This window comes from Cupressus sempervirens, chromosome 9 (assembly GCF_028749045.1).
Source record: "Cupressus sempervirens isolate cs-2001-9-10 chromosome 9, ASM2874904v1, whole genome shotgun sequence".
NCBI lineage: Eukaryota > Viridiplantae > Streptophyta > Pinopsida > Cupressales > Cupressaceae > Cupressus > Cupressus sempervirens.
Genome location: NC_143126.1, coordinates 316,104,693 through 316,116,718, shown reverse-complemented (window position 1 = coordinate 316,116,718; position 12,026 = coordinate 316,104,693).

Genomic DNA, 12,026 nt, shown 5'->3' with positions numbered 1-12,026 from the left:
CTTGAAGTCTTTTGGAATCTTTAGTATACTAGTCCCTTTGTTGAGACCTTGGAGTGTCTAATTCCTCCTTGCACATTCCAGAGTTGAAAGGTATACCAGAGGTGTCAAAAGGAATTCTTGGTGAGGAAAAAGTTTTTGGATAGAGGAAAGGCAGAGGTATATTGTATTAGATTTGATTTGGTTGACATAATGGCTCCCAGGAATGCAGATTTGGTAAAGGAAGTTCAAAAATTGAAGGACATAAAGAAAGTAGAGGAGGCATCGATCCAATGATCCAACAAAGCAATGATGATGAAGAAGCAAAGATTTCAACAAATTCTCACCAATACATTTCCATGGGACATGGAAATCTTGTCAACCTGGGAGCATGGTGCAGAGGCACTGCCATTTTGGAAGTTTATGTTATGGATTCTTTATTAAATATTTTTAAATGTTCATGATCTGTTAATGGGCATTGTAATCAATTTGATAAAAATAGAGATTATGGGACATTTGTAATGAAAAGGCTGAATGGGACTATGAACGGTCATGGTTAGTTGAATGGTTTGTAACCATTAGAGCTTTATCTTTAAATAGACATCTTTGTAATCGAATAGAGAGCTGGAAAAGAATCAATTCATACTGGCATAGAGAGCAAGATTATATGACAATTGTAATCAAAATTCCAAAAGGAATATGAAGGGTCATCAGTAAGTAATTGATTTTGTAACCGTTGAATTGTCTTTAAATAGACAACATAGTGAAGAGTTACGGGACAGGGAGAGGTTACAGGATAGTGAAAAGATTTTGGCTCTCTGGCTGGAGGCTAGAGAGCCATCAATAATATGTAGTCTCAGATGGTTCTAATAGAGTGCATTTCTTTTTTTTAATTCAGTCTTGTCCATATGCTTGATTGCATTATGTTTAACCAAATGATATTTGATATGTTTTTGTTCTAAAGGATCATTTCCAAATCTTGGTTGTGATTCCTTGAATACACTATATTTGTAAAACGGTTTTCAAGAATCATTATTGAGCTTATATTAATATTGAGTCTTGATCTAGATGGGTTACAAAGAAATAGAGGGTACTCTGTCCATAGAGTTATTTTGTACCGAGGGGTGTAAAATTCTGTGCTTATTTTGTTCCCAAAAAAAAAAAACCGATATATATATATATATATATATATATATATATATATATATATATTGTCAAAACTCAGGCGATCTATGTGGAAGAAGCGGTAATCTTTGATCCATAGGTAGAGTACCAGCAACGTCCATTTTACAGTTTATGATTCGGGTTTGGTTGAAGAAATAATGAAATTAAATTGGTTTGAATCTGTGTATTGTCTCATTAAGACAGTCTTGACTTGGAATAATAAAGCTTATTATAACTACCATGAGTTTAATGCTATTATATTCTGACTGTTCCAATTATGAATGAAGGTCATTTGTTTTGGCCAAAGATCAATTCAGATTTCGATTGCAATTATTGAATGAAATAGTAATGGATCGTGAACCTCTAACTTGCGGTTTAAAGAAAGAGATTATGGAAGAGAAATAGATTTGAAGATTGTTTTGTTAACTCTACATCATAATGTATTGTTCCAAAACCTCATTCATGATTGTCATGAAGGTACTTGGTGCATTAGTAAGACCAAATGGAATTACCAATTGCTCATAAAGATCCTCAGTAGTCTTAAATGTAGAGTTCCACTCATTAGCCTCCTTTGTCCTAATATGATAATATCCACTTTTGAGATCAACTTTGGAGGAGTACCTAACCCCTCCTTTGTGTAGAGCCCCAAGATATCTGGTTCAAGACACCCTTATTTGACTTAGAATGGGTAAAACAATCACAATGTTATGTTATATAGACAAGGTGAGGCTCTACAAGGTAGACCATTCCCACAACTTCCTTTTGAATTTGGTTACAAGGACCAAAATGAGGAATATGAGTCTTTAAGGTTTTGTGGGACATTTTAGTGTGGAATCCAATCCCCACTCACTACAAACAACTCAAACAATCAAATATTGTAACTTCACAATCCTTTTCCCAAGTTTAGGGCACAATTGACAATTATGTCCTACTAGGAGGGCTACAAGGAAAAATTACTAGGAAGTTGATCTCTCAGGCTTCCAAAGGTTCGAAAAAACCCAAATCTAGGTTCAATAGGACCCTAAAAACTACCTTCAAGTATCCCCAAAGGGAGAATACTAGACCAATCTTTCAACTCTACTTTTTCCCAAGATTGTCAATTAGGTACTAGGCTTAATTAGGTTTGATTAACAAAGGAAGTACCCAAACAATAGCCTCCTAGATTTCATCAACACTTGGAACATGTTAGGACCATGAAAAAGTATAAAAACTCTATTTTTAACACTAGAATCCACCCCCAACTCATTCCATGAACTCAAATGCACACTTTAGGACAGTCACACAGAGATGCATGTCCTAGGGTTTTGTGGATTCCTACCATGGCCTGAATTTACATGGTATGAAACCAAAATAATCTTAAAATATATCCTCATACCTTGCAAATCACCAAGATTTAGATTTTTCCCATGGTGGATTTGCAAGATATGGCCAATTTTCCACTACAAGCTTAGGTGATGCCTATAATGTAGCAACTAGCATGAAAATGGTTGTAACTTTCTTGGTATGATTTATGATACCTTCAAAAAAAACATTAGAGAGTTGATTCAATCCTCTATACAACCATGTCATTCTTTTACAATTTCCAGACTATACAGATCCGTACAATACCAAAAACTAGTCAAATTGCTTTAAAATTTTTGTTTTATTTATTGAATGTTTTCTTGATACAATATATCCTCCAATCTATTTTGGGACTTAATTTTCATCACCATATGACATATCCCATTAGGTCTTGCAACCATAAGGTGGTTTGGATTAGGTTTTACAATTAGTGCAACAAAACTTGCAAAATTGCAAAAGTTGCTAATTTGCAACTTGATGACTTTTTCCAAATAACTATCAAGAAAATAATGTTGATCAAGAATTAATGATAGGATGTGAAAACATTTTTAAAAACTTATTAAGGTCTCCTAACACCTATTCTCCTATTCTTAGGATGAAAATGCAAGAAAATATTCTTTTTAACAAAGGTGGATGACAAGGTTTATAATTGCAACTTGTGTCCCTTGGTCTCACAAATTGGGCTTATAACATAATTGAAAAGGAGATTTTCAAATTTTCTATTCCTTGGCTAGATATGTTTTAGAGTGTTCTCCTTCACCACTCCTAGACAATCCATTAAATCCTCTATCCCAAGAATAAGAAATTTGTACCTAATTATGATTCTATTGATTGCTCGAGAATCAGTGCACACACTCCACTTACCTCCCTTTTTAGGTGCTAGGGAAAATGGTACTGAGCATGGATTGATGCTCTTCTTAATCAACCCCTAATCAAGAAACTCTTGGACTTGTCTTGTAAATTCATTGTTTTTCTCTAAAGTCATCTTGTATACAACTTTGTTTAGCAGTGATGCTTATGGTATGAAGTCAATTTAATGACTTATGGCTCTCTTTGGAGGTAGTGTTGGTGGTGCTCCATTAATAATGATATCTTTTAAATGATCCAATATGTTTTGTACCTCTACAGATATAGGTGTTGGTGAAGATGGCTTCTACTCCTTAGGATTCACTGTGATGGCATACCCTACTCCTTCACCTTCTTTCAAGTCCTTGGGGAACTCTTTCCCACTCATCAACAAAGTTTTTGTAGTAGCCTTCTCCACCTTATCTTCTTCCACTATGGACTATATCCTATAAGTGACCCAATCCTTCTTGAAGGAATACTTATTTTCCTTCCCATGATGCACTACCTCCATGTCATATTGCCAAGGCCTTCCTAACAGGAGGTGGCAAGAATCCATGGGAAGCACATTAATTAAGATCTTGTCCTGATACTTACCAATGGTGTTGTCTTCCCATACATGTTCACTTAGTAGCATATTCTACCCCTTATTCAACCAAGTCACCTTATAAGGACACACATGTGGAATCTTTCTTAGTCCAAGCTTTTGTACTACTTCCTCTAATAAGACATTATCAATAGACCATGAGTCTATGATCACTTTGCATACCTTACCTAGTATCTTGCAAGTCATTCTAAATAATGTTGTCTGCTTGGGTTCCTCCTTTCCTTGTTCCTTAGCCAATATTCTCCTTAACATGAGATTTTCTCCCTTCTCTATGTTAAGGTCCACTTTACCTAACTTGGGATTTTCCTCCTCTTGGATATATGTAATATTCTTCTATCCATAGGATGATGATGCCTTATTTGGACATCTGTAGGTAGGGTGCCCCAGTTTTCCACAGTTATAACACTTCATGTTGCTGAAGTGTGAGCCTCTTCTATTGTCCCCATATCTACCTCTACCTCCATTATTGGATCCTCTTCCTTTACTAGAACTTCCCCTTTGACTAGTCTCATTGGCCTATTAATTCCACTTGGAATGTCCATTACTTCTCTGCTAGTAGTCCTTCCACTAGAGTCTCTTCTTGAGCCACCTCTAAAGTCTTTACCTTGGGCTTTGTTCTTGGAACTTCAGTCCCCTTTCTTTCTCAACTTATCTTCCACTTTCCTAGCCATTTGAAAAGAACTCTATAGTGTAGTGAGACTAAACAAGCTCAACTCATAATGAATAGATCACTAAGGTGTTTTAGATACCTAGCCACCTTAATGCTTTCTACCTCTTATACTCTTGACCTTAGAGCCACCTTCTAAAACTCCTTAGTATAGGTAGCTGATCTAGCTCACAATAGGTGTATCATAGTCATGCTCCAAGCCATTCTTAGGAATAATATATTCAAACTAAGGACTATTTTTTTCCCACTATGAGGTGCATTTAATCTTTTTAACCCAGGGACGTATACTTGAAATGGTCAGCACAATATGTGCACTAGGTCTCTTAATGAGTCACTAAGCTTATGTTGTAGGAAAGTAAAATGCAAGGAAAAGAACTTACACTATTACTATAGGAAATTGACAGACTTAATTCTATGAATAATGGAAATACAATAAAAGGCTAACATATATTCCAACTCAGTTCATCTACTATAACTATTCTCACATATGCTGCAGGAACATTCACGGAGTGTGATGCTACAAGAAGGAACTTACAACTTCTACTTACAATACTAAGAATGCTTGGAAATAAATCCATACTAACCTAATCTAATCCACCTTCCAAGTGGGCCCCCTTGGTAAGCTTCAACTAAATTACTAATACAGGATACAAGCCAAAAACTATTTAATTACATTTCAAAAATTCATTACATAACACACAAAACACAACTCACTGTAAAAGTTAACAGTCTGTTCTCATAAACTCTTTTCTTCTAACTAAACTAACACACTTGGTTTGATTCCTATATATAGGAGATTGACACTTATTTAGAAATAGAAAAGTAAATAACCTAACAATAAATTTGCGAGAGAGAAAGAAGGAAAATATCAAATTAAGGTGGGAAGAAGAGATAACGGCTTAAGGTAGGAATACTAAAGTCTTAAAAATCTAACTACCCTAGAAATAAATGCAAAGAATGCAGTAAGTCTTCATAGCTCCTCCATCCTCACCGTCATGTCCTTTGGAACCATTATGAGTTTCCTCCACCATGGCTACACCTCAGCGTTCTTTTCTCCTTGAATGCTATTGGCACTCATCTTTGAATTCTTCCAATCATCTTTCAGCTTCATTGCTAATAGGTTAGTTATAATATAGAGATAATTGCAAATAAGCATTTCCAAATTAAATTAAAATATAAGAACACACATTTTGATAACTATATGAAATATTGCATCATATATATGATATTAGAAAAAGATGACATATTATCTACCCATAGGTTAATCATTGGTTTAGGTAAACATAGATCCACAAATGTTTTGATGAAAATAAAATAGAGTATTAAAAATGTGTTTAAAAACTATCATGAAATAGAGGCAATAATTAGCCTCGTCATCTGCCCCTATCCTCAAGCATGGAATTTCCTAGTCAGTGACCTAAATTTCCCCACTTCTGCTCTTCCTTTCTTGTTTCTCTTGAAGGTGTAATAAAATCCTCGTGTTCTTTCCCAAACATCCCTTATGTTATCCTCTTGTAGCTTGTCAAGTCTGTCAGCATTAATATCATATAAAAGCCACATGAGCATTGTAGGTTGCATAGTAAGTGGGCACCATTATTCAGGTCTAGCCTATTTTTGTAGCTCTAGATACTTTGGAGCTCAGTGAAGGGCTACTTCCAAGTTGATGGGACTATGTGGCCCTGAATTTTTAAGTGACTCAGGTAATCTAGCCCATCTACTTCTAGCACCAGTCATAGCTCTCTAGAAAGAAAGTAGGAAAAATTCTCATAATCAACATAAGCCTTGGCTCTAGCAGTAAAGATCTTATCCCTTACTCCCTTTTTCTTATCCCCATAAGTTAACCTGAACCAGTCTTGAAGAACTTCTTCTAGTTTTTTGCTTTCGGATCTTAATGGTAGGGTTTTTGTCCTTTCCTCATCTCTATAATTATTTAGCTACCTGTCATAGTTTGCTTCATTAGACATCTAGGACATTAAGGCTCTTAAATGTATATCCCCTATGTAAAGTAAAGGGTTCCATTGGGTTTCTAAAGGGATAACAAAATTATGCACATATAATTCACAAAGAAAATTATGCTACTAGGATGATCGAGTCTGATATAAGCCATAAAATTCTTGGGCTGATTTAAACTCTACATTAATATTCTTAAGGGTTAACATGAGTTGGAACAAGAGAAAATTTTCTTTTAAATAGAGAGCATAAACTCGTGGCAGTGGTCTATAGGAAAGTGCTTGATCAACCAATTTGAGGGAATGATCCATCCTTTGTTTTTGATTCGCTAGCTACTCCTTTAAATCAATAATTTTTGCATTTAGAGACACTATATCTTTCTTCATTCTTTTCATCTCCTCTTCCCATAAGGCTTTAGTAAACATATGTTTTCCAAACAACTGAAAAAGGAGTTTCTGTAGAGTAATGGAACTATTATCTTCCTCATGGTTTCTTTTCTTCTTTCTTTGTTCCCTCCATAATTGTTCCACAACATCAATAAACCATGTTGATTTATAGGGAATTAGGGCAGTGTTTGGACCAACTTGCTCAAGAACTATTTCATCCCTACAGCTCAAAGTACCTAGTTGGTCTTCTGGGGTATCATTTGGATTTTCATTAACCTCAACCCTACATTCCTCGTTAAGGTTTTTAGGAATTTTTTTAGTTTCAGGGTGAGGAGGAGAGTGGGCAGGAACAATCTGTACAAAGGATTCTTTAGTAAATGGCTTGGATGAGGGGGATTCTTCAAAAAATTGTCCTCTCATTCTAGGACTTCTTCTTACAAGGGTTTCTTCTAATATCATAGCTTTCTGCCTACCTCTTCCTTTGGGTGTCTCTGTTGTAGGAGTAACTACTGCAGGACCCTTCTTAGTTCTCTTTTTCCTCACAACTATAGGGTTTGGCTCTTCTTTTACTAGAATAGAGATTTCTTTTCATTTTCTCTTTATTTGGCTAGAAGTACATTTTTGGGTTTCTTGAATAGGTGAAGGCACATTTTATTATACATTTTCTTGTATGTTTTCTTGTACATTGCTTTGTACATTTTTGGCTTCAACCTCTTGGGTTCTTTGTTGAGCAGGTTCATTAGTGGGAGCTACATTTTCCTCACTAGGCTGCTCATGAAGGGCAGCCTAGGGTTGCAAGGTTTTAGCTTGGACAAATTCTACCTATGATAGGGGAGAAACATCCCTAGGTGACCTTTCTATATGTAACTTAATTAGAGCATGATGGGTGATGGAATTGTCTTTTCCTTTTTGAGTTTCTTCCGCACTAATACAAAACACATTATACAAGAAATTGGGAACATTAACTGGATGATTATTCCTTATACAACTTAGCAATTTAAAAAGATGCATGTAAATATGAAAATCTATCTTTGCATGTAAGGTACCTAATAATGTGCATGGCTAGTTCATTGTATGGTGGCAGAAGAGACATTCTCTTACATCCTTGCTTGGTAATGTCCATCTAAGGGTCAGTTGGGATGATAAATTGAGCTCTATCCAACCTTGCATCATGAGTGTTGGGATAATGTTCTCCTATCGTTGGTAACCCTATAACTTCTGCCATATATTCCTCTATAGCAACCACTATTAAGCCCCATATAGAAGCTTCCCCTTCATCAAATGTCCTTGTGAATTTTGTGGCTACTTCTTCATCATATGCAATCGAGCTTAAAAACTACCCTCACCATGCACATGCATTAAGCCTCCTCATAGCTTCTACATCTAAGAGAAAAATGGTATGCTCTACTAGTTCTCTCCTTTGTAATTGTCCACCCATTCCTTTTTAACACTTCACTGTCTGCATTGCTTCACTATTTCCCCCTTATAAATTCAAGCTTCAATTGTTGTTTTATAGACCATTTCATATTTCAGAGCAATAATATGGCTTTAATGAGAGTAAATCATGGAAGTGTGTGAAAATCATCCAAAAATGGGGTTCAGATCACTTAAAATTTAAACAAAAGTCACATCACAGCCTGACAATAAAATTATTCAAAAATAAGAGGTATGAAACCTATCCACTTGTGTATTTAAGGAAATATAAAAATTTGGAAAAATCTTTATGAATAAACACAGTCATTGGGTTTTAGTAATCTTTCCTACCCCCTACAAAATGCCAGACTTGGTACGGGGTAGAAAACTGACATAACGCCACCATAATACAAAAAATGTAGTATTAAATATAATTAATGAAATCTATGGACTATAAATGAATTATAATTTCAAAACCTTATACCTATTAAGTGATCATCACACATACCAAAAAGTTGGTAGAAGTGATATCAATGATAACATCTGTCAGCATCTCACAAGGCTTACTGAAAACATGAGAAATTGATGATGTGGAAAGTGGGTGGATGGAAGGTAGAGAAATGAGATGAGGTGGATGGGTGGAAGATAAATAAATGAGATGGAATGAGAAAGTGATGACGAAGTAAAATTTATGTGAACCATAAATTTTTTATTATGAGCATGCACAAAGAAATTAATGTTGAAGAGTGGCAGGTAGAAGGTTGACACCTTCGGTTGCAGGAAGAGTTACCTTGTTTGTATTTGAATTTGGCCATTGGAACTACTATAGGAAGTCTTCTTTTGTTTGGGGCCATTTATATAACTTGAGTTTGTGACCATTGACTAATAATTTGAAAGGTACTAGATCAATGGTAGTTATTTGTATAGTTCCATTATCAAAGACATGACTAATTTCATATGGACAGTCATCTTGTCTACAGCTTTCTTGGCATAACTTTAAATTTGGAATCATAGAGTAGTGCCCAATCACCAACTTGAAATTTTTTACTGATGATATGAGAGTCATGCCATTGTTTCCTTTGTTTCTGTATAATTTTAGTGTGTTTTAAAGTAGCTTTGCACATTTCATCCAGAGAGTTAAGATGTAGAAGACATTCTCTTTGTGCTATAGGAAGTTCAATTTCTAGTTCCATTGTAGTTCTCCAATTTTTATGTTCAAATTCAATGGGGAGCATTGCTACGTTTTCATACAAGAGCTCAAATGGTGTGAATCATGTAGTAGTCTTCCATGTTGTTCTGTAAGCCCAAACAATTTTTTGTAATCTACTGGTCCAATCCCTATGATGTAGATGAACCATTTTTGTTAGGATGTTCTCTAGCTCATGATTTGTGACTTCTGCTTGTCCATTAGCTTGAGGGTGATAAGGACTAGATTTCCAATGCCTAATGTTATACTATTTCATCAACTCTGAGACTAGATTAGATGTAAATTGTGCACCTTGGTTAGTGACTAGCTCTTTTGGTACACCATAGTGGGTAAAAATTTCTTCAAACATAAATTTTGCAACTTTTTCATCACAAGCATTCTTCATGGCTTTGACTTAAACCCATTTTGTCAGGTAATCAGTGCACACAAGAATATAGGATTTCCTGTTAGATGGAGGATCAATTGGACCAATGAAGTCCATTCCCCATTTGTCAAATGGTTTTAATGCCATTTGAGGGTTAAGAGGCATTTCATCTGTTCTTGTTGGTCGGCCCATCTTTTGACACTTATCACACTTCCATGTATAGTTGGATACATCTTTGTGAAGTGTAGGCCAATAATAACCAGTTGTGAAGATTTTCAAGGCTATTCTTTTTGCTATAAAGTTTCGTCCACATAGTTCACTATGAAATTCATGTAGAATATCATATGTCTCATCCTCTCTCACACATCTTCTCATAACTTGATCAGGTCCAGTGTAAAACAAGAGATTATCTATCCAGGAGAAATGAAAACTTTTCTCTACAAGCAGCTTCTTTTCCTTGTAAGAGAAATGTTCTAGTATTTTATTAACTGCAATGTAATTAGAAATGTCTATATACCATGGATTTTGAATAGTAATATGAAATAAATGCTCATCTAGAAATGCATCATCTACCAAAGTAGTGTCAGTATCATCATGATGGATTCTTGATAAATAACCAACTACAACATTGGCTTTTTCAGGCTTATCAACAATAGTTATATCAAATTCTTGCAACAGTAGTAACCATCTTGCTAATTTACCAGTTATAGGAGGTTTATTCATGAGATATTTAATTACTGCATGATCAATATGAACAAATATGGAATAGCTAGTCATGTAATGCCAAAATTTGTTGAGGGCATAAACTACTGCTAGGAGTTCTTTTTCTGTCACTGTGTACTTTAATTCTTGTCCGTGAAGGCTCTTGCTAATATAATAGATTACATTTTCAAGATTTTGGAATTTTTGTGCTAGAACTGCACCTATGGCATAATTAGAGACATCTATATACATATGAAAAGGTAAATTCCAATCAAGGCCTTGTAAATCTGGGGCTGTAGTCATAAGTTTCTTAAGTTGTAGAAAAGCTTCATCATATTAAGATGTCCAACTAAATTCAACTTCTTTTGTGAGTAACTTATATAAGGGACTAGCTATTTTGCTAAAATTTCTTATAAAATGTCCATAATATCCAACAAGACTTAGAAAAGATCTTACATCTTCTGATTTTGTAGGTATGGGCAATGTTTGAATTACCTCTATCTTACTTGGATCCACTTGTATTTTTGTAGCTGATATGAAATGACCAAGTACCACACCTTCTTGCATGAGCATGAAACACTTTTCACTACTAAGTGCCAAATTATGTTCTTGACACCTTACCAAAACCTTTTCAAGATTCATCATTGCTTCCTCAAAAGTGTCTCCAAATGTTGTGAACTCATCCATATATATTTCCATACAATCATGTGATATATCAGCAAAGATGCTAATAATGGCTCATTAGAATGTTGCAGGAGCATTACATAGACCAAATGGTAAAACATAGTAATCAAAAGTACCCCATGGGCATGTAAATGTGGTTTTGTCTTGATCTTCAGGAGCAATACTGATTTGGTTATAACTACTATACCCATCTAGAAAAGAAAAATACTTCTTTCTAGCTAGAGTGTCCAGAACTTGGTCTATAAATGGTAAAGGAAAGTGATCCTTTTTGGTGGCCTTGTTTGAATTCTCTGAAATCTACACAACTTCTCTATTTTCTTCCCTTTTTAGACACTATTACTAGGGGAGACACCCATCTACTATCAGATATAGGATAAATAAAACCAACATGAAGCAATTTTTGTAATTTAGTTGTAACTATCTCTCTAAGGCTTGGATTTATCCTTCTTTGGGGTTGGCGGAGTGGTAGAAAACCTTCATTGATGTATATCCTATGGGTGTACAGTGTAGGAATCAACCCTTTCATAGCACTATAGTCCCACACAAAGGCCTTTTCATGCCTTTGAAGCAACTCTTTTAACTATTCCATCTGTGTGGGTGTTAACTTGGGATTAACATGGAGATTGTGACCTTTAGTCAGTTCAACAGTAGTAGTTGACTCTATCATAGTATTTTTAGATATTGAACTTGCTTCTAATTCACATGGTAGAAGTGGATGAAGA